The sequence below is a fragment of the Felis catus genome, chromosome D1, assembly GCF_018350175.1.
Source record: "Felis catus isolate Fca126 chromosome D1, F.catus_Fca126_mat1.0, whole genome shotgun sequence".
In the NCBI taxonomy this organism is placed as follows: Eukaryota; Metazoa; Chordata; class Mammalia; order Carnivora; family Felidae; genus Felis; species Felis catus.
This window is the reverse complement of record NC_058377.1, coordinates 74,954,674-74,977,776: the sequence shown is the minus strand read 5'-3', so window position 1 is coordinate 74,977,776 and position 23,103 is coordinate 74,954,674. Positions and strand designations below refer to the sequence as shown.

Here is a 23,103-nt window from a genome sequence, read left to right as displayed (position 1 = left end):
CTCCGAGCCCCTCAGCACCCCCAGCACATCCATGGACGAGCAACCGGGGGGGCCTCATGGGGTCCCCCACTCCTCCTGGTGAGAGGCACACAGAGGACCCTGTTCTTGAAATCGGCGCACCAGAGCCTGAAATGGCTTATCTTTCAAACCCGGGGCGGGGGGGTGCGTCACCATCACCACCACAGGAATAAGGCACCCAGGTAGGATGAGCCAGGGAAGCAGGGGTCTGTGAAGCAAAAAGCCATCACCATTTCCCCCTCGGTTACAGCTGCGGAGGCGGCGTGTGGCCGGCGGGACGCCAGGGTCGCCGGGGAGGCGAAAAAGAGCAGCCTCGATCAGCTGAGGGCTGAAAGGCGACTGTGCTACCGAGCTGCTGCGTTCCCTGCCTTGGAACCTGCAGGCAGAGCAGGCACCCAGTCACCTCCCGGCTGACGTCACAGAAGCTTGAAGGGACAGGGAGGGAGGAGAGGGGAGGGACCTCCCCACCCAGGAACACGTTTCGCACGGGGTGTGCCCTTCCTCGGGCGCATCCGAGAGGTGGGAACGTATTTGAGAATTCCCATGAAGAGGCACCAACGCATAATTATGAATGCCTCTTCCCATACATCGCACCAGCAGTACCAGGGGAGAAAGAAAAAAGGGGGCAAAGCCCTTCCCTGCAAGGCATGAGTTTCTTGCCAGCGTTTCTAATCAACTCGCTGGCCATTCTACAATTCAGGCCGCGCCAGCCTCCGGGAGAGCTGTGGGCAGATCCGGCCGCAGTGGGCACGAGACAGAAGCCCTCAGACCATCCCTTGCAGCTGTCCTGACCGGTGGCTACTTTGGAATGAGGCCGACGCCATCCCCTATCACAAAGGGCTTCCGCACGGCTCAATGCCAAAGCAGGTTAAAAGGGGGACAAGAGACTCAGCCACAAAGGGCTCGTGAGGAGGAAGAGGGGAAATGCTCCTCTCTCGGGGAGGGGAGAGAAGTGGCAGAAAGGTTGAAGGCTTGTCCTAAACCACAAAAGACACTCCACCAGAACAGATTTTGGCAAGTGAATTCCCAAGTCACAAATGCTCTGAATTTGGCAGGAATCGATGAGAAGGAAATGTCCAGAGGAGGGGCACCTCCTTTAGCCAAGGGCGGCTGACATTAAAGGCAGCACGGGTGAGGCCCTCTGCTAGCCCAGGAGACAGCTCAGCTTCCACAGAGAAGGAGGCACCCTCTGGTTGCCCACCACCACTACCTCCAAAGCGCCCTCGAGGGATCCCCGGCAAAGGTGAAACCTCAGATCCGTGCTTTTTCATTCCAGGTCGCAAGGCAAATACATTCCGGCAAAAGTACCCTTTTCTGAATCTACACCGAGACCTCAAACTAGGAGGCTCAGACAGATGTAGGTCTGAATCTCCGCAGGTGAACTCTTAAGCAAGTTACTTAAGCAAGTAACTTAACCGCTCTGAGCCTCAGTGTTCTCATCTGTAAAGCGGGGCTGATGATCGCACGCAAGAGTGGGAAGACGGATCACCTGCCGACAAAGGGCAGGTGAAATGTTCACCGCTAGCACGTATTGAATGCTTGCCACAGGGCAGGCACCGTCTACTGATTTACACATTCATTCATTCAGTTTATCTCTATCAAGGGCTTGTTGCCAGCTCTCTTGCCTCAGTGAGGGGTTCTTAGCTCTGTGTTAGAAATAAGACAACGGATAAGGAAGGTCAAGTAAGTTAACTAAAGCCACACAGTAAGTTGCAGGGCTGAAATTTGAACCCAGATCTGACCTCACAGTCCTTGCTCATATCCGGGCCTCTTTGGCAGGATCACTGTTATTTGGCTTTTCACAAGCAGCCTGAATCCAGAGTCCACACTTTTTACAGCTCCTGGCTCTCCTCGTGACGAATAACAATATTTTTTTTAAAAAGACAGGTGCCAAAGGGTCTCCTACTTGGAAGGGGCTTCTCCAGAGGAACTGTTTCATTCACAGCTCTGGGCTCCTTCACTCTGCACCCAGCCCTAGCTCTCTCTCTCCCGGGTGAGACCCTGTCACATCCCATCAGGCCAGCCGGCGCACACGCCCCAAGTGCACATGGGGACAGACGTTCTCACCACAGAAATCCCTCCCCATCAGCGGGGAGTGGGAGGGTGTTCAACCCCTCCTGGGAGCCTTTTGTTGTTTTCTGGGAGCCAGTCTCCACCAGTTCTGGGGCCATTGCTGGTGCTGGGGATGGTGGTGGAGGGGTGGAGGGTACAGGGTACCCAAGAAAGGGGACAGCAGAGATGCTGCTGTCAGCTAGCTGTTGTATCCAATCTGTTTCCCGATTCAGGAGGGAGGGCTTCCCTGGAGCAAGTCCTGATGTAAAATCTCTGGTTTCTCACTACCCAGAGAAATCTCAGAAAGTTTAAACACACTTAAAACAAAATCAAAAACAAAAACAAAAACCTGAAAGGTAGGACTAAGAGAACATTTAATGGATTGTTGAAAAAGCAACACATTTGCTGGAATGATCCCTCAATGCAGCAACATGTCACTAGCTTCTCTCTGTGCCATAAGTCAGCCAGGAGCAGCTGTAAGGGAAGGAGGAACGAGGAGGAGGAGGAGTCTGGACCCAATTGCACCATCAGATGGGGGATGGGATATTTAGGGCAAGTCCCCGCCTCCCCCTTAAAGTCCAGAAGATAAATCTAGTCATATTGAAGACATCCTGAACACATTGTCAGGGCTTTCTCTGGCCTGGACCAAACACAGTCTCCAAAAAAGCTTCAACTTCCCATTCCACAGCGGCTCAAATCCTTCCTGCTTTCTGGGCAATCCCCGAGGGGGAAAAAAATTTAAGACTCTGTTTGGAGGTACAGTCCCAAATATGGGGGTCCGGGAAAGGATCTACTCTCAGATATAGAGGCATCCTTCCAAGAGGCCCACTGAGGTTCCTTCCTGCAATAAAACTCTATCCCTTGATAAATGCCAATTTGGGATTCCAGGTGCTAGACAAGCCACAGGCCAGGCCCGCCCAGGTAGAAGGCACTCCTTCCTTCCTTCCGCCTCTGCGTTAGAATTGTGAGCCCATTTTATATGGTTTCGTAAAACATCCTTCTTAAATTCTCCAGAGTTTTTAAAACTGGGCAAAGCCCCTTCGGCTTTCTCGCCTCTCTCTCCCTCTCTAACCCCACCAAACCTCCCTCTCCCAGGTGGCTGGAGACTGGGAAAACTGGTTTTAAACCTGGATTAAATGTTGGGGGAGGGGGGCTTTCGGTGGTGGCGAGAAAGGGAAGCCTGACCTGTTTCATCTTATAACTGTAGTTCAGTTTCTGAAACAAGGGTGCATCCGTCTTTCCAATGGTCTAATTAACACTCATCACCAACACAGCATTTTTAATTAGTCTTCAGTGCCAATAGGGGAAACCAGGAGCTTCTTGGAAACCTAGCCTTTCATTAATCAATCAATAAATAAGTTACATAAGATGTAAGAAAGAGAGCCGAGGAACCAGGGTGGTTTCCAGGCTGGGTTTTTAATTTGGGTGGGTTTTTTTTGTTTGTTTTTTTCTTTTTTGTTTTTCTCTCCCGAAGGGAGTCGGCCGAGCCGGCCGCTACTGCTAAGCCGGAGAGGAGGGCTGACCCAGCCACCAACCCCCGCCTTTATTTGCGCCCGGCAAGCGAGCGGAGCGTGCTCCCGCCTCTTCCCTGAAGAAAAGAAAGGATCACACACAAAAATAAGTCACTAGGGCCCCAGCTGGGCCGCGCGGGCTGCCTCTGCCGCCACCGGGGTCCCTTTGCCCGCAAGAAAGGAGCCGGCTCAGCGGAGCGCACACCCGGGAGGCGCCGCGGCTCCCGGCGCTCGGGCGCCCCCTCCCCGCCCGCGCCCTCGCCCCTCGGCCTGCGGCTACCCCCAGCGTGGGAGAGAGAACGCCGGGGAAAGGAGAGGCCCGGCCTCGCTGCCCCCGGCTCGGATCCACCTACACACACACACACACACACACACACACACACACACACACACGGATATGGACACAGGGAAGAGACTCAGCCACACACGGACACAGGCGTAGTAGACACTCACAGAGATCCAGACATACACACACGTAGACTTAGAGGCACACACACACACACACACACACACACACACATACCCAGATACCTACAGAAGCTGAGATCACACACCAGGATGCACACCCACCCAGAGAGGGTCACACGCAAACAGGTACCAGAGCGAGGTGGCTAGAAAACGGAGGCACAGACAGAAAACACGCGCGCGCACACACCCACACACTCATAGGTACACAAGCATACAGAGAGGAAACACACGCACACAAAAACCGAAAATACACAGACATGCCGACAGAAGGAGCGGCAGAGATAATCAGACACAAGCACTCGGAGAGGGCGTTCACAGACACCCACGCCAACAGCAAACAGAGGGACCCAGACGTGAGGATACACCCAGAGATACAGTCAAGCAGAGGGGAACGCACAGAGGCACGCAGACACCAGACACCCGGAAACACGGGAACACGCACACGGAGATCCACCCAGCCTCGGGCACGCACACCCGGAGGGACGCACACCCACTCCGGCTGGGGGCGTGTGCCGCGCCGCCGAGGCGGGGAAAGTGCGCCGCGGAGCCCCAGCACCGCCTCGCAGCCCGGCGCCGCGCGCCCCAGCCCGCATCTGCCGGGGAACACTTTCCCAGCACGTTTCTGAACAAGGGCCCGCCGGCCGTCGGCGTGCGCGGGTGGCTGAGCGCCCGCCCGCGGGGTCTCTGTGCTGCGGCCGCGCCGGCTGAGGAGGCCCCGACCCTCCGCCAGGGTCCCCGAGCGCAGGTGTGGCCCCTGCGCGGGTCGGTGCGGGGCCAGCCCACTCCCCACCGGCAGTCCCCGCCCTGCCCGGCCCCGGAGCCCAGCACAGAGCATCCCCAAGTCCTCTCCTCGCTGCTCGTCCCGTCGCACTGCAAACTTTCCCCCGGCCGCTGGTGGCGCGGGGCAGCCCGGCCCAGCCCTGCCCTGGGAGGCGGCGCGGCGAGCTCCTACCTGCGCCCACGCGGCTTCGCGGAGCCGCAGCCTCCAGCCGGTCTCGCACCGCGCTCCGGCCAGCGCTCCTCAGCCGGGGCCGCCGCCGCTGCCGCCGCTCCTTCCCCTCCGTTACCCGGGAAACCGCCTCCTCCTCCCTCCCGCCAACCAACCAACAACGTTCACATGGCGCCGCGCAGCCAATGGGCGACCTCGCCATCCCGGTCCCCTTGCAGGGTCCCGAGCCCTTTCCCAGGCTAGGGGACCGAAGAGAGAGGCAGGGGCCTCCCTGGAGCTGCTGCTACTCAGAAGGTGGGCCCGGAGGGAGTTGAGGAGGGCTGGGTAGAGAGAATCATCCGGGCCTGCCTACTGGTGTCCTTCTTCTCCTGGACCTGACACTTTAAGGAAGACCTGCATCGCTGGAGAACCTGAGTCGACGTATGAGGTCACCTAGGTCAGTCTTCCACTAAATCCAGAAATCCTGGGGGCAGCTTCCCAACGGGGAGCTGTCCAGCCTATGAACACCTCTGGGGGGCAGGGGGGGCAGCCGGGTGGTGGGAGGGCTCACAATCTCCCATGCAATGCTTCGTTCTTCTTGTAGAGCTCTGACTGGGGGGACAAGTTCTTGCCAGCACCGACCTGAAGCCTGCCTCCATGCCAAGGTCCATTTCTGTTCTCTTGGACACGCAGAACGAGGCTTCCTGCCCAGCAAACAGGACTTCAGAAACTAGAAGGCAGTGCGTCCTACCCACCCCCCACCCCCCCCCCCCCCCCCCCCAGTGAGCCTTCTTCAGAAACGTCTTCATTCATCTTCCGTCTTCCCTCAGGGCCACTGTGATAGCAGAGAGGTTTGTGCTCAGCTGTGTCTGTCCACTTCTCTTTCATGAGGTGGTCGAGTATGTAAGTCCCTGGAGAGGAGGAATCTCAGGATCCCAGCACTATTTGCAAATAAGATTCGAACTGGGAAAAAAAAAAAAAACAAATCTCTCATCTCCTAAAACGAGGCCAGGCTCCAAAACATAGAGTACAAAGAGAGGTGCTAGGGTCCCTCCTATTTCATCCTCCAGTCAAAGCTTGCTCCATCAGGTGCGGGGTCCAAGGTGAGAAGGCAAGGAGCCTTGTTGGTCCTGATAAGAGGGTGGCCCGCCCTTTCCAGAGCCCACAGATGCTACTAAGCCACACAGGGTCTGTCCACCAGCTCACCAAAACAGGAGCTTGGGACAGAGGCCAAAACGGAAGGCCAGTTCTACTGCTGGTCCCCTGGGTGAGCCGTGGGAGGTGATCCCAGCTCAGAAAGTAGGCGTGCCATCTGCCATCAGAACAGGAGGGACTGACGAGGCACACACACCGCTCAGCTCCAACTACCACTCCCCAGGTCTGGTGGTAGGAAAGGTGCTGGAGCCTCCCTATCCTGGGAGCAGAGGGCCCAGCTGTGAGATGGCCGCCGTGAGGGAATCGCAGCAGGGGTGGGAGGCCACCTGTGCTCACGCTCACTCAAACGTGTACACACGCATTACACACCTGGGTCGTGCCCCAGAGCACCACACTTAGAACTGGAAAATGGTCTGCGGCCGTCCCACCCTCAACACGCCCGATCTCATCTCATCTCAGAAGCTAAGCGGGGTCAGGCCTGGTTAGTGCTTGGATGGGAGAATTGAAAAATGAAAACTGAAAACCATTTTCTTAGCCAATTCCTGCAAGTCTCTGTGAGGCCATGCAAGGAAGACCAGCAGGGGAATGGTAGTGAGTGACAGCATGTGCCCGGTTGTAGGGAGTGTGATATAGTTACGAGAACACAGAACTAAACCAAACGGCTTAGGCTGGGATCCCCTCTCTGTCATTTATCAGCTACACGTTCTTCTCCCTGCACCTAAATTTCCACATGTATGAAACAGAGAAGCTATATTCCTCCTGACAGAGATGTTCTGAGGATCGGATGTGACCATGAATGCTTTGTAAGCAATAATGCACCTTGCAGAGGAGGGCTTTGACCAAAAGATCCAGTTTGCCCTGTGATGGTTAGTTTTGTGTGTCAACTCAGCTAGGCTGTGGTACCCAGCTTTTGGTGAACTACCAGTCTAGATGTTGCTGTGGAGGTCATTTTTAGAGGTTTTCAGAGGTGATCGACATTTAAATCAGTAGACTAAGTAAAGCAAAGTACCCTCTATAATGACTAACTAATCGAGTTAGTCAAAGTCTGATGAGGAAAGACCAAGGTCACCGAGGAAGAAGAAATCCTGCCTCCATACTTGTCTTTGGACTCAAGACTACAACATCAACTCTTTGCTAGTTTTTTTTTTTTTTTACTTGAGTTACAAAGAGAGCTTCTCAAAGGAGCACCTCTTTTTTTTTTTTTCTGTCTCCTGCACCTGGTATAAATCAAACACATTAGATGCTTAGTGGATGGCTGGCTGGCTGGGTGGATGGATGGATGGATGGGTGGACGGATGGATGGATGGATGAGTGAATCCTCTACAAATACCTTGTTCACATCAGCCTGGGGAAAACAAGCAGGGAAAGGGGAGTGTCCACTCCTCCCTTCTATACCCTTGCATGATATCAGCTTTATCATCACCCACTATCTTGCCTTTCTTTTAAGACAGCTCAATTTGTCTCTTCCAGCATGCCTCACTTTAACCTCAAAGTCCTCAAATTAACTTCCCTCTATACTCCCCCACTTCATCCTTTCCTTCCGCACAGACCCCTTAGGTCTACAGTAAATTATGCCTGTGTTTTCTTGCTCCTTCATTTTGTTGATAGATTTTATTGAGTGCCTACATATGCCAAGAACTTTTATGTCCATGCAGTATGATTTCATCAGTGAGAACACAGGGAGAATGAGAAAATCGCTGAGAAGTCAAAAAAAGAGGACCCAAAGTTTGCAATAAAAGATACAGCTTTTCAGGTGCTCGTTCAAAACCTGTATGCCCTTGGTTTACTCACACTTTTCATGGGACTGATTATTTAGTTTCCAAGCCAAAGCAAATCAGAGGAAGGCATTTATCCCAAGCAGTTGGCAAACTGACAACTATAAGAAGTCAGAGAGGACAATTTGTCAGGAAGAGAGGAGGCCAATAAACCTATGAAAAACAAAACAAAAGGTACAGGCAATCTGGGACCATTTAGGGGATGGGCAATCAATCTTACACATCTCATCCATTCATTAAACTGCACCGACCCATCATAACACTGACTCGATTCAACAAAGGTCTTATAAGGCAGAGAAGATTTGACGACCCTAGAAAGCTTTTCATACAAATTGGCTAAATGGAACTTAGTGGACCAACTCAGAGCTAGTAGGAGGGTTCAGCTGACAAAAATGATTCAAAATCTGGACCGCCGATATTTTATGCTGATGGAATTATTAATGATAACTTACTGAGCAAGTCTAAGACATGCCTGTTGCTTTAAATACTTGACTTCATTCAAGCCCCACAAGAAGTCTATAACGTGGATACTGTTACTATCCTTGTTTTCTGAAGGAAGAAAGGGAAGGAAACAGGCTTGCCTTTGGTCACGAAGCTGGTTGGTAGCAGATCTTTTACAACCAAATCAAAACGTGGAGAGAACGGACTGTCTGTACCTCTTTTACTCCTCTTCACGCTTGGCATAGATCTGGGCATATAGTAAGTTCTCAAAGAAGGGGCTCAGGGTTCATCCACCCAGTAAGTTTGTCCCAGGAATTGTGCTAGAATCTGGAGATACATTGGAGAGTAAGCCAGAGACAGATCCTGTCCTCTGAATAGTGCTGCATCAAGAATGGATAAATCTATTCCACAGGTTTTTTGGGGGGAGGTGGGGATCCATTTTCTGTGATCATATTAAATATTACTCTTATTCTGAGTCTTTAGGGAGCAGCTGAAGTTTCCTTCTTGAGAAGCATAAGTTCCGGATAACAGCAGTCAGAGGTTTGCCTACAAAGAAAAGCCATCCCCCCCTGTACCGTTCCCTCACATTATGTTGCCATTCCCTGCAGCTTCACTGAAAAGTGACTTGATGGAAGTCACTTCAGCAGCAGCATCTGCAGAATGGTTACGGTGGCGGTGGCAGAGAGGGGAGATGTGGACGGGCTGACATTCTGGTCCTCTCTCCCTCCTGCCCTGGCGGGCTCCTCTCATCCATCCCCACTTGGTACTACCACACCGAGTAGCCAGAGTCAATGTAAGGAGACTGTTTACCCAACTGATCATGGCTGGAGACAATGCCACACTATCTAAAATAGACGGTGGCTGGGAGGGAGTTTATTGTCAGCCAGCAGGGGGTGGGAACGGGGTGGACGGGCTCAGGCTCCCCAGCCCTGGCCCTTGTTAAAGCATAGGAGGATGCTATAAAAACAAGCCTGCTGGCAACCTCCCACAGGCGACATGAGCGCCTCATTTGGGCTGTGGAGGAGTCAAATGTAGAGAAAGGGGCTCAGAGTGGAACATTCTAGCAAGGTGGAAATGGGTAAGAAGATCCAAGCTACTAGTTACTTTTAGTAGGCTCATTTGATTTTCAAGATACCTGTAAGAAAAGAGGGGACATACATGGACTGGGAATGGAGTGGAAACTACAATTTAAAACAAAAGATTTGAATGATTTGAGTGCCTACAATGTTCTGTGAGCGCACCATGGTCACTGCTGGAAATACCTACCGTAGTGAACACGGCAGGTCAGTTTCCTCTCCTTAAGAAATTTACATCCTAGCACTGGAGCCAGTCATTACACAGAGACACACGTAAATCACCTGGATAATGTTTTAAAGTCATTGACAAACAATGACGGGGGTCAGGGAGAACAGTATTTTATAGGGTGACCAGAGAGGGCCTCTTTGAGGAGATAACAATTCAAATGAGACCAGAAGGAACCAGCTGAAAGAAAGCCCCGGGGAAGAACTTCACAGACAGAGCAAATAGCAAGTGCAAAGGCCCTGAGACCGCAATGAGTTTGACGCATTCAAGAAACCAGTGCGGCTAGAGCGTGGAGAATGACGAGAAGGATGCTATGGAATTAGGCCCCAGAAGTCTGTCCTCCATGCAGTGGGAAGGTTTTAAGGGAACACGTTTTGAGAAGGTCACTGTGTCTGTGCCATTGGGACTGGATTGTAGGGGATAAGAGAAGAAGGGACACCAGTTAGAAGGCCGCCAAAGTCACCAGACAAGACACAACAGTGGCTTAGGGTGGAGATGGACATGAGAGGACCGATTTAGAATAAATTTTGGAAAGAGAAGCATCCAGGGGGTGTGCGGGAAAGTCAGCAGGAGCCTCGGCAGCCTTAGGGAAGAACCACCCACACGATCACTGAATCTCTCGTGACGTAAGCCTCTCTTTGAACATCTGTTCCGCCATTTACACACTGAGCTCCCTGGGACCTCAGCTCGCCCGCTGCCTCACCCAGGCCCAGAGCCCCCTCTGGCCTCCCTTCCCACTGACAGCCGGGTAGGCCCAGTTCAGGTGCCAGGCCATCCTATGAGTTATCTCTTCTCTCCGGATCAGGTGCTCACCCCTGGGACAGGTTGGGGAGGCAGGCCCCCTGACTGTCACAGCCGGGCCTATGGCGGGTCTGTCTGTCATGGAAGGTGCTGTGGACTGCAGGCCGCAATTAGCAGGTCTGGCAGTCATCTTAGCTGGCCCCTCCGTATCACTCACCGTTCCAGGCACTTTTCCAAGTCTTAGAGAACCCACTGAATCTTCACAGCTATACTTTAAAAGAAAAACTATTATTATCCTCCTTTTGCAGAAAAGGAAACAGGCACAGAGAGGCCAAGTGACCTTTCCAAGATCACACAGCTAGTAAGGGGTGGAGTTGGGGTTCAAACTCAAGTAGTCTGGCTACAGAGGCCTTGATCTTAGGCCTGTGCTGAAATCTGAAACCCTTTCTGAGCTTTAGATCAGACATTGCTGAGAAGGGATCTTGAACATGGACGTTGAAAAATACAGGAATAGATGTTGCCGTAGCTGCTGCTCCTGTTCCCAACAATGTCTTATCTAGCGAAGCCAAGAGGAGATGGAGTGCACTGCCCGGTTTGAGCTCCAGACCTTCCATTTACTAGTTCTATGATCTGGGTAAAGAACGGTAACTTCCTGGGGCCTCAAGTTTCTCATCCAAAAAAAAAAAAAAAAAAAAAAAAAACAGTTGAGGCGCCTGGGTGGCCCAGTCGGTTAAGCGTCTGACTCTTGGTTTCGGCTCAGGTCATGATCTCACGGTTTGTGAGTTCGAGGTTTGAGCCCCTCATCAGACTCTCTATCGACAGTGAGGAGGCTGCTTGGGGTTCTCTCTCTCTCCTCTCTCTCTCTGCCCTTCCCATTCTCCCTCTCGCCCTCTCTGGCTTTCTCTCAAAATAAGTAAACCTTAAAAATAAGAAAAAAACAGTTAATAACCTCTATCCTACCTGTTTGTAAGACAATCATTATGATGCTATGGGAAAGGCACACTGATCAATGAAGAGATTTGGGGAAAGCAAAGAGCAAGAACAAATCAGAGGAAGAAGAGGGATGGGGGGTCCAGCACAGGACACTCCGTGTCCAAAGGCCCGGAGACTGAAGGTGAGAGGTCAGCCACTGGTGAGGAAATACGCCGCCTCAAGGGCCAGCTTCCTCCTAAAGACCATAGGGAGCCAGTGAAGGATGTTTAGCAGGAGATACAAGAGTGATGTGGTCAGATGCACCGTTAGGAAAGATATCTCTGGTGACCAATGTGGAGAATGGACTAGAACAGGAAAGACCGCAGATGTGGGGACAGGAGGTGGTCACAGCAGTGCAAGAGAGAGAAAGAGAGAGAGGATCGGGACTCAAGGGATGGGAGAAATGCTTGGGCGTATCACCCAGAGACTGTGGGGGCCCAGGAGGGAACCACTTCCAAATCTAGAACAAGCCTATTGTCTAAAAGAGACGGGGTGGGTCCTCCCATACTTTGAATGAGTTTCACAGTTACTTCATATCTGAATAGTGTTCGTTTCTTGGGTGTGTGGCTCTCCATTGATACTTTGTTTATCTAAATTCTTCAAAGGGAAGGCTCTCTGCTTTGATGACAAGGCCCACCCTTGCTTCCTGTGTGTGGATGGATGGCAACTTTCCTGGGAAGGCAGGTGTGGGGCCTCTGGCTTGGCTACTTTGCATAGCACACTGGGAGTATTCGCATTTCCAGAATCTTGTTTCTCCATTGGAAAGGGGCCCCGTGTTATGCTATGTTATGTTATGTTATCTTCTCTTACCTTTTTTTTATTTCTATGGTCATGTTTATGTTTATTTTCATTTTTTGGTCCTGGTGCATCAGGTGAAAGTGACCTGGAAATCAAGGCGAATTCCTTTCCTCCCACCCTGTGTCAGTGGTCTAACCCCTCAAAGCCCAGCAGACTAAGCAAGGGCACACAGAAGAAAAACCCGACTTCGATTCTGGTGGGTGGCTTCCTGGTATCTCCTGACTGGTGCTTACATGCGCATGCACACACACTCGCACACGCACACATATGCACATGTGCCTGCACACACACAGCCCTGTACCAACAGGGCTCCCAGGGCCCCCACCCTCACATAAGTCCTGCTTCAAGGCATCTTTGCAGTCTGGTGATGTCACCACTCTATGCTGTTGTCTTGTCCCCTGGGGCTGCCTGATGGAAGCCTCCATTTTCCAAATCCCCAAAGAAAAAGGAGGAAAAAAAAACAAACTTTTTCTTTCCGGGTCAATAGGTTGGCTTTGTGGAAAAAAAACAAAGATGTATCGTTCATGGTAAAGTATCTCAGGATGAATGCTGTTGCCCCGAATCTCATTGTTTTCTTTTACCTGCGGAAATCTCCCACGGGGATGGGAGGCTTGGCTTTATGTGGTTGGGAGCAGGTTCGAGTCATAGCACCTTGAGCTTCAGGGAATCTCTGAAACCAGAGATCCCAGTTCTCTAAGAGCTTATGCCTGACTAGCTTTCGATCTTGAGAATAGTTTTTAAATATTTACATCCAACTACTGCAGGCTTATTAGGCACTTGGGGATAGAAGGTAGGACAGGTTTATGATTGTTAAATGTGGGAAGTGTTATATTTGCCATCAAGCTGGAAAAAAAAAACTTTTTAAAACAATAGTAAGCATTATTGGATACAAGGAAGCAAATTCAACACATACTTATTAAGAACCGACTGTATTAGGCATTGCTCTGTGTTGGGCATTGTCCTAGGCCAGGGTCACTGTGGTATAGTATACGACTGGACAAAATCCCTGCTTCATAAAATGTACATTCCAGTATAATCCATTGTTCTAGAAATACACACACCTTCTAGAAGGCAGAAGGCACCAAAGCCTTAAAAATGTGTGTCTGTGGGGGTGCCTGGGTAGCTCAGTCAATTAAGCGTCCAACTCTTGATTTCGGCTAAGGTCATGATCTCATGGTTGGTGGGATCAATCCCCAAGTTGGGCTCTGTGCTGACAGCGTGGAGCCTGCTTGGGATTCTCTCTCCCTCTCTCTCTACTCCTCTGCTCCGCCCTCTCAAAATAAATAAATAAACTTTAAAAATGCGTGTTACGTTCCCTTTGGGTGAACAATTGTGCAAGACTGTAAAGTTGTTTGGAGGAGTAAAAAGTTTAAGAAAAAAATCCTAAACGTATCACATTAAGAAACTAGTTAAATTAATTACAGTGCACGTTTACAACTGAATACCCTACTACTATTAAAATAATATTGAAGAATATGTATCGATTTAGGAAAATGTTAATGATATATTACTTCACAAAAAGTAGGTTACAAAACAGTAGGTAGAGTACGATTCTATTTGTATTAAACGGCCAGAAAAAATTAAGTGAAAGGTTATTAATTTAGCAATATGTACTGAGCACTTATCACGGGCCTTGGCCCTGGAGTTACAGAAGAGAACAAAATTAGCAACATCCTTTCTCTTGTGGAATTTGTGGGGATTGCCTTTGAATGGTAGAATTTGAAGTAACTTTAATTTTTTCCATTTCTTTTTCTGTGTTTTCCACATCTCCCAAGCTGATCAGATACTACTTTTTACATTACTTTAAAATTGGGGCTCCTGGCTGGCTCAGTCAGAGGAGCGTGTGACTCTTGATCTCGGGGGTCATGAGTTCAAGTCCTGAGTTGGGTGTAGGGATTACTTACATTTAAAAAAGATAATAAACTTAAAAAAATAAATTACTTTAAAATTAAACATAATTTTGAAGATAAACTTTGGAGGTATCATCTGTAGCTTGGGGTTAGGACACAGACCTTAGGAATTAAAGCCCACCTCTTATGTCCTTCCTCCCTCTGAGGAAGTAACCCAGGATGGCCCAGAGTGGTATAACCAAAAGGACAGTGTAAGACCCTTTTTGGGCAAAACCCGAAAAGACAGTGTGAGACAAGGACCAGCCTAAAAAGAAGATGCCACATCTCTAGCCAGGATCTAGCGTGAAGCAGAGACCAAGACTGGGAGGCAGGGAGAGTAAGCACAAAATGGAAGCTGAGAAGTCTCGTCTTTTTGCGATAAATAAGCCCAAGAGCCCCCTGCTCCTCCTTGTGCTGCCTTTAAGGTGCACAGGGGGTCAGCAGGGGATAAAGGCACAGGGGCAGGTGGCCATCTTCCGCCACCTTTTTTTAAACACACATCCACCATCTGATTGGTCATAAAACACTGAAAACCATCCGGATGTCCAAAAAGTAAGTTAAGTAAGTTAAGTTTCCTTTAATACGTATCCATACAAATGCAGCCAAATAAAACGTGGAGGTGTTAGCTCAAGTTTCACTTTTTCCTTAGTGTTCTTTAGGGACATGGACGTGAAGTGAGAGTGTTAGGTATTGGCAGGTACTCTGAGAAGGAAGTCCCATGCCCTCACCCACACCATCCTTCGTCTCCTTCTACCCCCAAGGCCAGCCCTGGAAGGAATACAAATAATTTTTAACAGTGGGATTGGGGGAATTTGAGAGGTGAGGACACCCATACCTTACTTCCTTAGGGAAGCTCAGGGAGATTGTCCGTACCATCCCTGCCTTAGCATGGTTTCACACAATGGGATAGGCATGCTGGCAAGACAAAACCAGACAGAGCAAGCCTGAGGTGGTCCTTTAAGTCTCCTGTGATAGCCCCCTCTCCAGAGCACGGTGAATTATCCAGACTTTGCCATCATCTCCAACAGGGGTGTACGTGGGTTGAAAGGGGGTCCGATGGGTTTGAAGGGGTATTAGGGAACAAGGAAATAAAGAGTCTATAAAACAATGACTAGAGGCCACAAGAGGCCCATGGACATCTCAGTGGAGGCCAACATGAATGGATGCCAGCCATCACACATCAGAGAGGGCCTGGTTCTTCCTCAACAGCTGCTAGCATAGGTCAAATAATGTCAGGCTTGGTCGTTTGTTTCTTCTCACATCCATTTCCTGCCCTCAGAGTACCCCATTTCTGTTCTCTATTCCAGGCAACTACATCTCCCAGGCTCCTCTGCCAACTGGTTTGGCCAACGAGAGGCAGTGGGGAGAGGCTGAAGTGATGGGGCAGGAGAGAAGTCAGGGTATTTCTCCCTGTCTCTGTCTCGCCTGCCTTACGCTGTCTCCTTTGATTCTAAGTCCTGCCAAATGGCCCATCCTACGTAGTCATGCTGCTCCAGCGAGGAGGCCTCTGCAATGGTTCTGGACAAAACGTCCTGGTGTGGGGGCACCACCATTTTGCTGTGTCCCTCCAACCTGATGGTGATAGCAGAATCCCTGCAGCTAATCTCTTTCCTTGTTTGGCTTCTCAGCACTTCCATAATCGATATGTCCAACTTTCTGTGTTATATTTGGCCTCTTTTTCCTCACTGGACTTTGACGAATGAGGATCAGAAGCCTCCCTCACCTTCAAGTGAAGTCTTAATACCATGTGAGACCCCTGGGGATTGATCACACTCTCAGAGGGGAGGATGGAGGTAGAACATTCTAAATCAACTGAATTTATCCAAAAGAGGTTTAGGAAACCTTTGGATGATGAAGTTCCTATAGAATTGACTAAATTAGGTAAGATGTGTGTGTGTGTGTGTGTGTGTGTGTGTGTGTGTGTGTGTGTGCCTTCATTTTTGCCACCAGGGGTAAAGGGAATTCAAAATAGAGATTTCAGTTATAGAAAAAATAAAATGACCATCTTTGCACACTTAAAATGCAACTTGTGAAATTCCTATTCACTATATTAAGTGTAAACAGAAAATGGATGTATGCCATCACCATGACTAAGTACAACTTATGTACGTGTGGACAAAGAAAGACAAGGAAGGAAACAGGACAAATGAATTCCTTATAATGAGGTGGGAAGATGATATGTGATTTTTTAAAAATCCATGCTATCCATTTAAAAATCTTTTTTAACATTTATTCATTTTTTGAGAGACAGAGAGAGAGCACAAGCAGGGCAGAGAGAGGGGGAGACACAGAATCCGAAGCAGGCTCCAGGCCCTGAGCTGTCAGCACAGAGCCCGATGCGGGGCTCGAACTCATGAAACGTGAGATCATGATCTGAGCCGAAGTCGGATGCTTAACCGACAGAGCCACCCAGGCGCCCTCATGCTATCCATTTGAAAAGGGTATGTCTTCAAAGGGAACTTTTTAAGGGTCACCTGGAACCGTAATGAAACAGATGTCTCCATCCCAGGGTCAACGTCTTTGGAAAGGGGTAAATGTTCTTCCTCTGGAGCAGCACCAAGTGAACAGGGACCTTTCAGCTTTTTGGAAAAGGTGAGAACACCTGAAGTGTAAAGTTAAAAATACAGGCAAGTAGCAAGGAATAGCAAAGGTGCTAATATACAAGCATCAGAAGCAAGTGTTAGAACCTTCCTGAAGTCACATCATAATGAAACTAGGTCAGATGGAAGGCTGTGACTACACAAGACAGATGAGGGGTGCACAGCCAAGGCACCCCAAGAAGATGAAGGCAGTGTGTCCAACTTGGGGCCACGTCCCTGCTGAGGCTAGAGGCGTCGTCCTGGTACCTAACAAACCAGCCTTTGACACGCCCTTGAAGGATACACTCCTGGGCTAGAGGAGCTGACCCGTCCTCCGTGTCCTTATACCCAAAGATAGGGATGAATGGTCCCTGCATGAAATTTTGAAAAGGAGACACCTAAGAAGTAACAGCCCAATAGGAGACAATTCAGCATAGTGGTCCTGACCATGGACCCGGAGCCTGGCAGACCAGCTTTGATCCCAGCTAACTCCACACTGTATATGTGACCCCAAGATGACCTTTAACCTCTCGTAGCCTCACCCTCTCCATCCACGTGATGGAGACAATAATAGGACCTACCCTGGAGGAGTTTGGGGAGTAGAAAATGAGATAAGGCGGGTAAAATGCTTAGCATATAAGGGCTCAATTAACATTATCTTCTACAATTATTTTAGAATCAGAATCCTTAAAGTAAATGTTTTAGAACAAACGAAGGAGTCAAAGGCGATAGATTACTGAGCCACAGACCCTGCACCAGTTACGATGAAAGACTATGAAACTCCTGTTAAACCCGTCTTCTTTTGTGTTCACTGTTGAGTGGAGAGTAGGGGGTGGAGAAGGAGGATGACAAACCATAAAACCCAATCAGAAAATCTGAAGGCCCAATGGAGGGCCATTTCCTGCAGTGACCTAGGGACCACACAGGTTGCAGGTTACTACCAGGTGTCTCTGAATGGACTGACAGGTCCTCGTGTCTTATAAGCAGCTCTTCCCTCAGGAGGGGAGACAAAACGGACATTTAGGTGAGTCAGAGTAAAGAGTCTGGGTCCCTGCCCTCTTGCTCAGCGTAAGACAAGCTCAAGGTAAACATCGCTCCTGAGTCAACTGCACCTGGGCAGACAGCCTTGGGGTGGGGAGGGAGAAGGGGCCACTAGCTAATTGGCTTATTCAGGCCACACAATCTTAGGACATTACATTCCAGATCCAAGCCTAATGCTTCCCAAGCCTGAGATTCCTTTTTTTTTTTTTGGGGGGGGGGGTGCACTGGTTCTTTATTTCAAAAAGACATTTGTCGAGGTGCCTGGGTGGCTCATTCGGTTGAGTGTCCAACTTCAGCTCAGGTCATGATCTCACTCCATGGGTTTGGGCCCTGCGTCAGGCTCTGTGCTGACAGCTCAGAGCCTAGAGCCTGCTTCGTGGATTCTGTTTCCCTTTCTCTCTCTATCCCTCGCCCACTCATGCTCTGTGTGTGTCTCTCTCTCTCAAAAATAAATAAACGTTATGGGGCGCCTGGGTGGTGCAGTCGGTTAAGCGGCCGACTTCGGCTCAGGTCACGATCTCACACTCCGTGAGTTCGAGCCCCGCGTCGGGCTCTGTACTGACCGCTCAGAGCCTGGAGCCTGTTTCCGATTCTGTGTCTCCCTCTCTCTCTGCCCCTCCCCCGTTCATGCTCTGTCTCTCTCTGTCCCAAAAATAAAATAAACGTTGAAAAAAAAATTAAAATAAATAAATAAATAAATAAATAAACGTTAAAAAAATTAAAAAATAAAAAGACACTTGTCAGTTTTCACTATCAAAACAGTTACACTCTTAGTTTCTTTCTCTCAATCGGCCCGCAAAGAGAGCGCCCCGGAGGAGAGTATACTGTAAGCCAAGAAGCTTCAGGATGCACACCTAACAGACCTCACAGAAACCTCACCAAGAAGGGGAATTGGGTAGGGAAAGAAACTTTTAAAAGATCAGCACGCTGTCAGCCCACAGACTGTAGAGAGTTCTCAGCCAGACAGGGTGGCCAGTGTGCCCCAACCCTAAAGAAGCAAAGTCTCAAAATAATATAAAATTTAAAAACAGTTTTGTACATAATCTCTTCAAGATTTCTCCGACACTAACTGACACAAACCCCAATGGCGTGGCACTTTAAGAGACAGCAGCTTCAGTCCCAGAAAAGGGTGACCCGATGAGTTTGTTCCGTATGGCTAAATCAGTCCGAGCCTGAGATGCTCAACATCGTGGACGACCAGTACTCCTGAAAATCTGATGACAACTTTGGACCCTTCCCCAGAAAAATATACACATGCAGATACATGTACTATTTCAGATACCGTTTCACATCTATGAAGTCTAAGGACTAGAGAGAAACTGACACGTATAGTTCGTCGCAAGACTTTAATCCGTGAACAGAAAAACCCAAAGGTCATCTTCTTAGGATAGATGATAATGCAAACACACACAACACACGAAAGGCATTCTCTCTGCAGCAGGGACCAGCTGCCCCCCTTACCAGACTTTTTGTGCGACCCTTACAAAATTCAGAGACTCGTGTGGTAAAGCCCAGATTCCATTCACGTTCTAAAATCCAATCACGCCTTCGTGGAATGGACTTCCTTCCAAACGCTTACTATCCTGCAACATCCCCAAAGGCACAGCCCAGTTGTCCCCTCCGAACCAGCTGGGCAGTCAAAGCAAGCCTCGCTGCGAAACTGTCAAGGCAAAGGCAAGAGGTTACATAACTCCAATTAGCAGAAGCCCCACTGATTCTGAACAGCTCCTACCACTTCATCATCTTTCCCCTCCAAGGAAATAATCACAATTGCCACCAACATCCTGGAAACAAAAGGCGACAGAATAAACATGGTGCTCACCCGGCAGACCCCAGGATTAAAATGTAATCTCAAAATAAAGTCTAATAACTTTCCCTCTTTTGAACACACTTGGAATAAAATTAGCATATAAATCAAAGCTTAATTAGGACATTGTAACAATGAACAGCACCGGCTGGTATTAAGGGTTTCAGGCCCAATATGATGCATCAAATAAACACCGTAATTAGAGAACAAAATCAGGGCGGTCTCCTGGTAATCAATCACCCAGCTAGGTTCAAGCCTTTCAACTTGAGGGTCACCTCTGTGTTTTATCTTGTGAATCTTGCCTTCCAGCCATTCTCTCCCGAGAGACTTCATGCATCTTCCAAGCTGGTCCCTGGCACATCTCTCCAGCTCTCGGCACTCAGAGGGGAGTCCTGGCACTAAGCAGGGATGGAAGAGACTTGCAGGGTGCTCAGAACAAAAGCCTGTGGGCTTCCGGATGGAAGCGTGTATTTGATATCTCAGGCGCGCTAGACTTTTTAGCTGCTGGTTTTATCCAATCCAAGTAAGTACCTATCTGAGTCGGAAAGCCAAGAATTCTTAAGAAACATCTTCTCTACTTTCACTATGTCCCAGCCATGCTGGCCTCCTTGATGTTACACACACACACACACACACACACACACACACACACACACACAGGAAATGCCTGCCTCAGGGCCTTTGCACGAGGCGTGTCCTCTCCCTAGAATGCTTGTCCCCCACATGGCATTCTTCCTCACTTCATTCAGATCTTTCTACTAAAATGTCGCTTCATCAGAAAGGTCTTCCTCAATCCTCTCATCACTCTGTAACTCTCTTGGCTGGAGAGTTTGAGGGGCCACTAAGCACGCTTCACCCCACATTAATTCTGATTCAATAGCAAAATAAGGGTGGGGGGAAGGCAAGGCAGATGGGAGGACAAAATGTTGCCTTCATTTCCAATAGAACTGATGTTAGCAAATGAGGCTTACACCTGTGGGCCAGTGGGCTTCTGGGTGCCAGCCAGCCGACCAGGCAGACGGACTCAGCCAGCCAGGAGCTGCTGGACTAGGCAGCCGAGACACCGAAGAGGTGAGGCTGGAGGAGTGCAGCAGGCTGGTGCTTGCAGACGGTAGGTTCACACCCAGCAGAATGGAAAGGAGGAGAACAGAATCCATTCTTTATCCCAGATCACCAAGAGTGGACAGCCCCTCCTTCCGGGAGGAGTGTTCCCGGAGGACGGGCACCCGCACTACAGGGGAGGGGGAAGAGGTAGGGGGCGATGTGACTCCCCCCGTCCCCCGTGCCCTCCTTATTTCCTTCATAGCTCTTTTCACCACCCGATGGTTTCGATCATATTTGTTTCTCTGCTGGCTTCCCACGCTAAATGCAAACTTCAGGAGGGTAATACTTTGCTTTGTTTACAGCTGCACCCTGAGACCCCAGGACCTAGAACCGTGCTTGGTAAACAGCAGACATTCAGAAAATAGCCGTGGAATGAATGAATAAGTGAGGGAGCCTTTTCTGCCATCTTTGAAGAAACATTGTATTCTAGGGCTGCAAAGTGTCTGGGCCACGGCTGCTTTTAGTCCTGTAGTTATGAGGACATTTTTTTAGAGTTGCTACCAAAGGACCAGAGCTTCCTGTGATCTCCTTGAATACTGACCTGATTTCTTACCTGGTTCAGCTCTCCCGACCTCTAATCCACCTAGTCTGAGCTCCATGAATGCAAGACACTGTCGGTCCTGCTTACCACTATGTTCCCTGCACCAAACGCAGTATTTGGCCCAGTAAATCGTGGCAGCAGAAGGGAAGGTAGGAGGGAGGAAGGAAAGATAGAAAGATGGATCCCCCTTGCTTCTAAGCCCCCTTCTGCAGGGCTGGTCCTCTCCCTTCAAGAGAACATGTGACCCAGCCTCCTGCATTCAGAGACAGAAGACATTATCATCTTCACATAACAGAGGAGACCAGAAGCCCAGAGAAGGTAAGCCACTTGCCCAAGGCCACAGGGAAGAGAGGTGAAAGAGACTACTAGGACCCAAACCTTCTGACTCCAAGGCCAGCGCTTATCATGCGGCATCTGCTCTCTTAGGACCCTCGGTCACGAGTGCCTAGGTCATGGCACTGTCCATCTGGAGAGGCTCTGATGAGAGGCGGCACGGCAAACCCTCTTCCCTGAAGCGTCCAGTGGGAGAGGAATCCCTGTGGCCCGAACTTGGGGCCCCAGCCACCTGGGGCTGAGCCCTCTGCTGGAGCACAGGCAGAGGCTGCCTCACCTTACCTGCCTGCCCCTCCCCTCCTCCCCAAGCGTCTGCTGGCCCCAGACCACCAGAGCCCTGCATGGAAGCAGAGATCCCAGCCCAAGTCACATTGAGCCATCTGGGCTCCATCCAGGCTCTGGCTCTGCTAGGGGTGGGCCGACCCAGATGAAGTGTCACAGCCCATGCCCAGAGCAACCCAGCCTGGTGAGGGAGGCAGAGGTATAGACAACTGCAGCGCGGTCTCCAGACCTTCCTCTTCTGCATTAGACCAACCTGCCGATGGTGCTATTACTGCATATGCACCAGGGCCAAATATCCATCAGTTCATTTCATCCACAGAACCCTATGAAGCAGGTATTATTACTGGTCCCATTTCACAGATGAGGAAACTGAGGCTGAGAAAGGTCACTTGTTGTTGAAAAACCAGTAGGTGGTGAGTAGTGAAGTCAAGACGCAAGTCCGGGTCTGTCTTCACTCCAAATCTTCCTGCCTGTCCGGTCCTCTTCTGGTTCCTCCTCAGGCTGCCTCTCCCCACGCTAAGAACACGGGATCAATTAGCAGGAGCCCCACAGTGTGGCAGCCCCCACAGCCTCCAGCCCTTTCCACGTACACGGTTTGCCAAACACATACTCTTAACTCGCCACACCCTTGTTTGTACCTTTTTCTCCGCACAGGACCCCCTTCCCCATCCTGCCCGACCCTGTTCATCCCTGAAGACCCAGTTCAAATGTTACCGCCAGTGTGACCACTCTCCCAGAGTGTAATCCAATCCCCCTGCCTCCCCCTGCCATGGAACATGCTTCTATTCTAGTGTCCTCAAGCCGTAGTCCCAAGACCAGTAGGGTCCACTGTACTTAGGACTTGTTAGAAATGCCAATCCTGGGACACCTGGCTGGCTCAGTCCGAAGAGCGCACAACTTCCGGGGTTGTGAGTTCAAGCCCCAAGATGGGTATAGAGATTCCTTGAAAAAATAAAATCTTTTTTAAATGCCAATTCTAGAAAGGCTACTGAATCGGAAACTCTGAGGGTGTCTTAACAATCTGTGTTTTAGGGGCGCCTGGGTGGCGCAGTCGGTTAAGCGTCCGACTTCAGCCAGGTCACGATCTCGCGGTCCATGAGTTCGAGCCCTGCGTCAGGCTCTGGGCTGATGGCTCGGAGCCTGGAGGCTGTTTCCAATTCTGTGTCTCCCTCTCTCTCTGCCCCTCCCCCGTTCATGCTCTGTCTCTCTCTGTCCCAAAAATAAATAAAAAATGTTGAAAAAAAAATTTTTTTTTAAATAATAAAAAAAATAAAAAAACAATCTGTGTTTTAACAAATCTGCAGCTCAGTCTGATGCATCCTGAAGTTGGAAAACCACTGCCCTATTTTAACACATTCTATTAGGA

At 49.8% G+C, this 23,103-nt stretch overlaps 1 protein-coding gene across 1 annotated transcript in view; it reads right to left on the bottom strand.

The window, feature by feature from the left end:
• The window catches only part of NAV2 (neuron navigator 2), a 742,802-nt gene extending 737,682 nt beyond the window's left edge, over positions 1-5,120 (bottom strand). The window contains exon 1 of the mRNA XM_023239646.2: positions 5,002-5,120. The gene's annotated coding sequence lies outside the window, so the exon portion shown is untranslated. The remainder of the gene's footprint in view (positions 1-5,001) is intronic.
• Between the last annotated feature and the right edge of the window lie 17,983 nt (positions 5,121-23,103).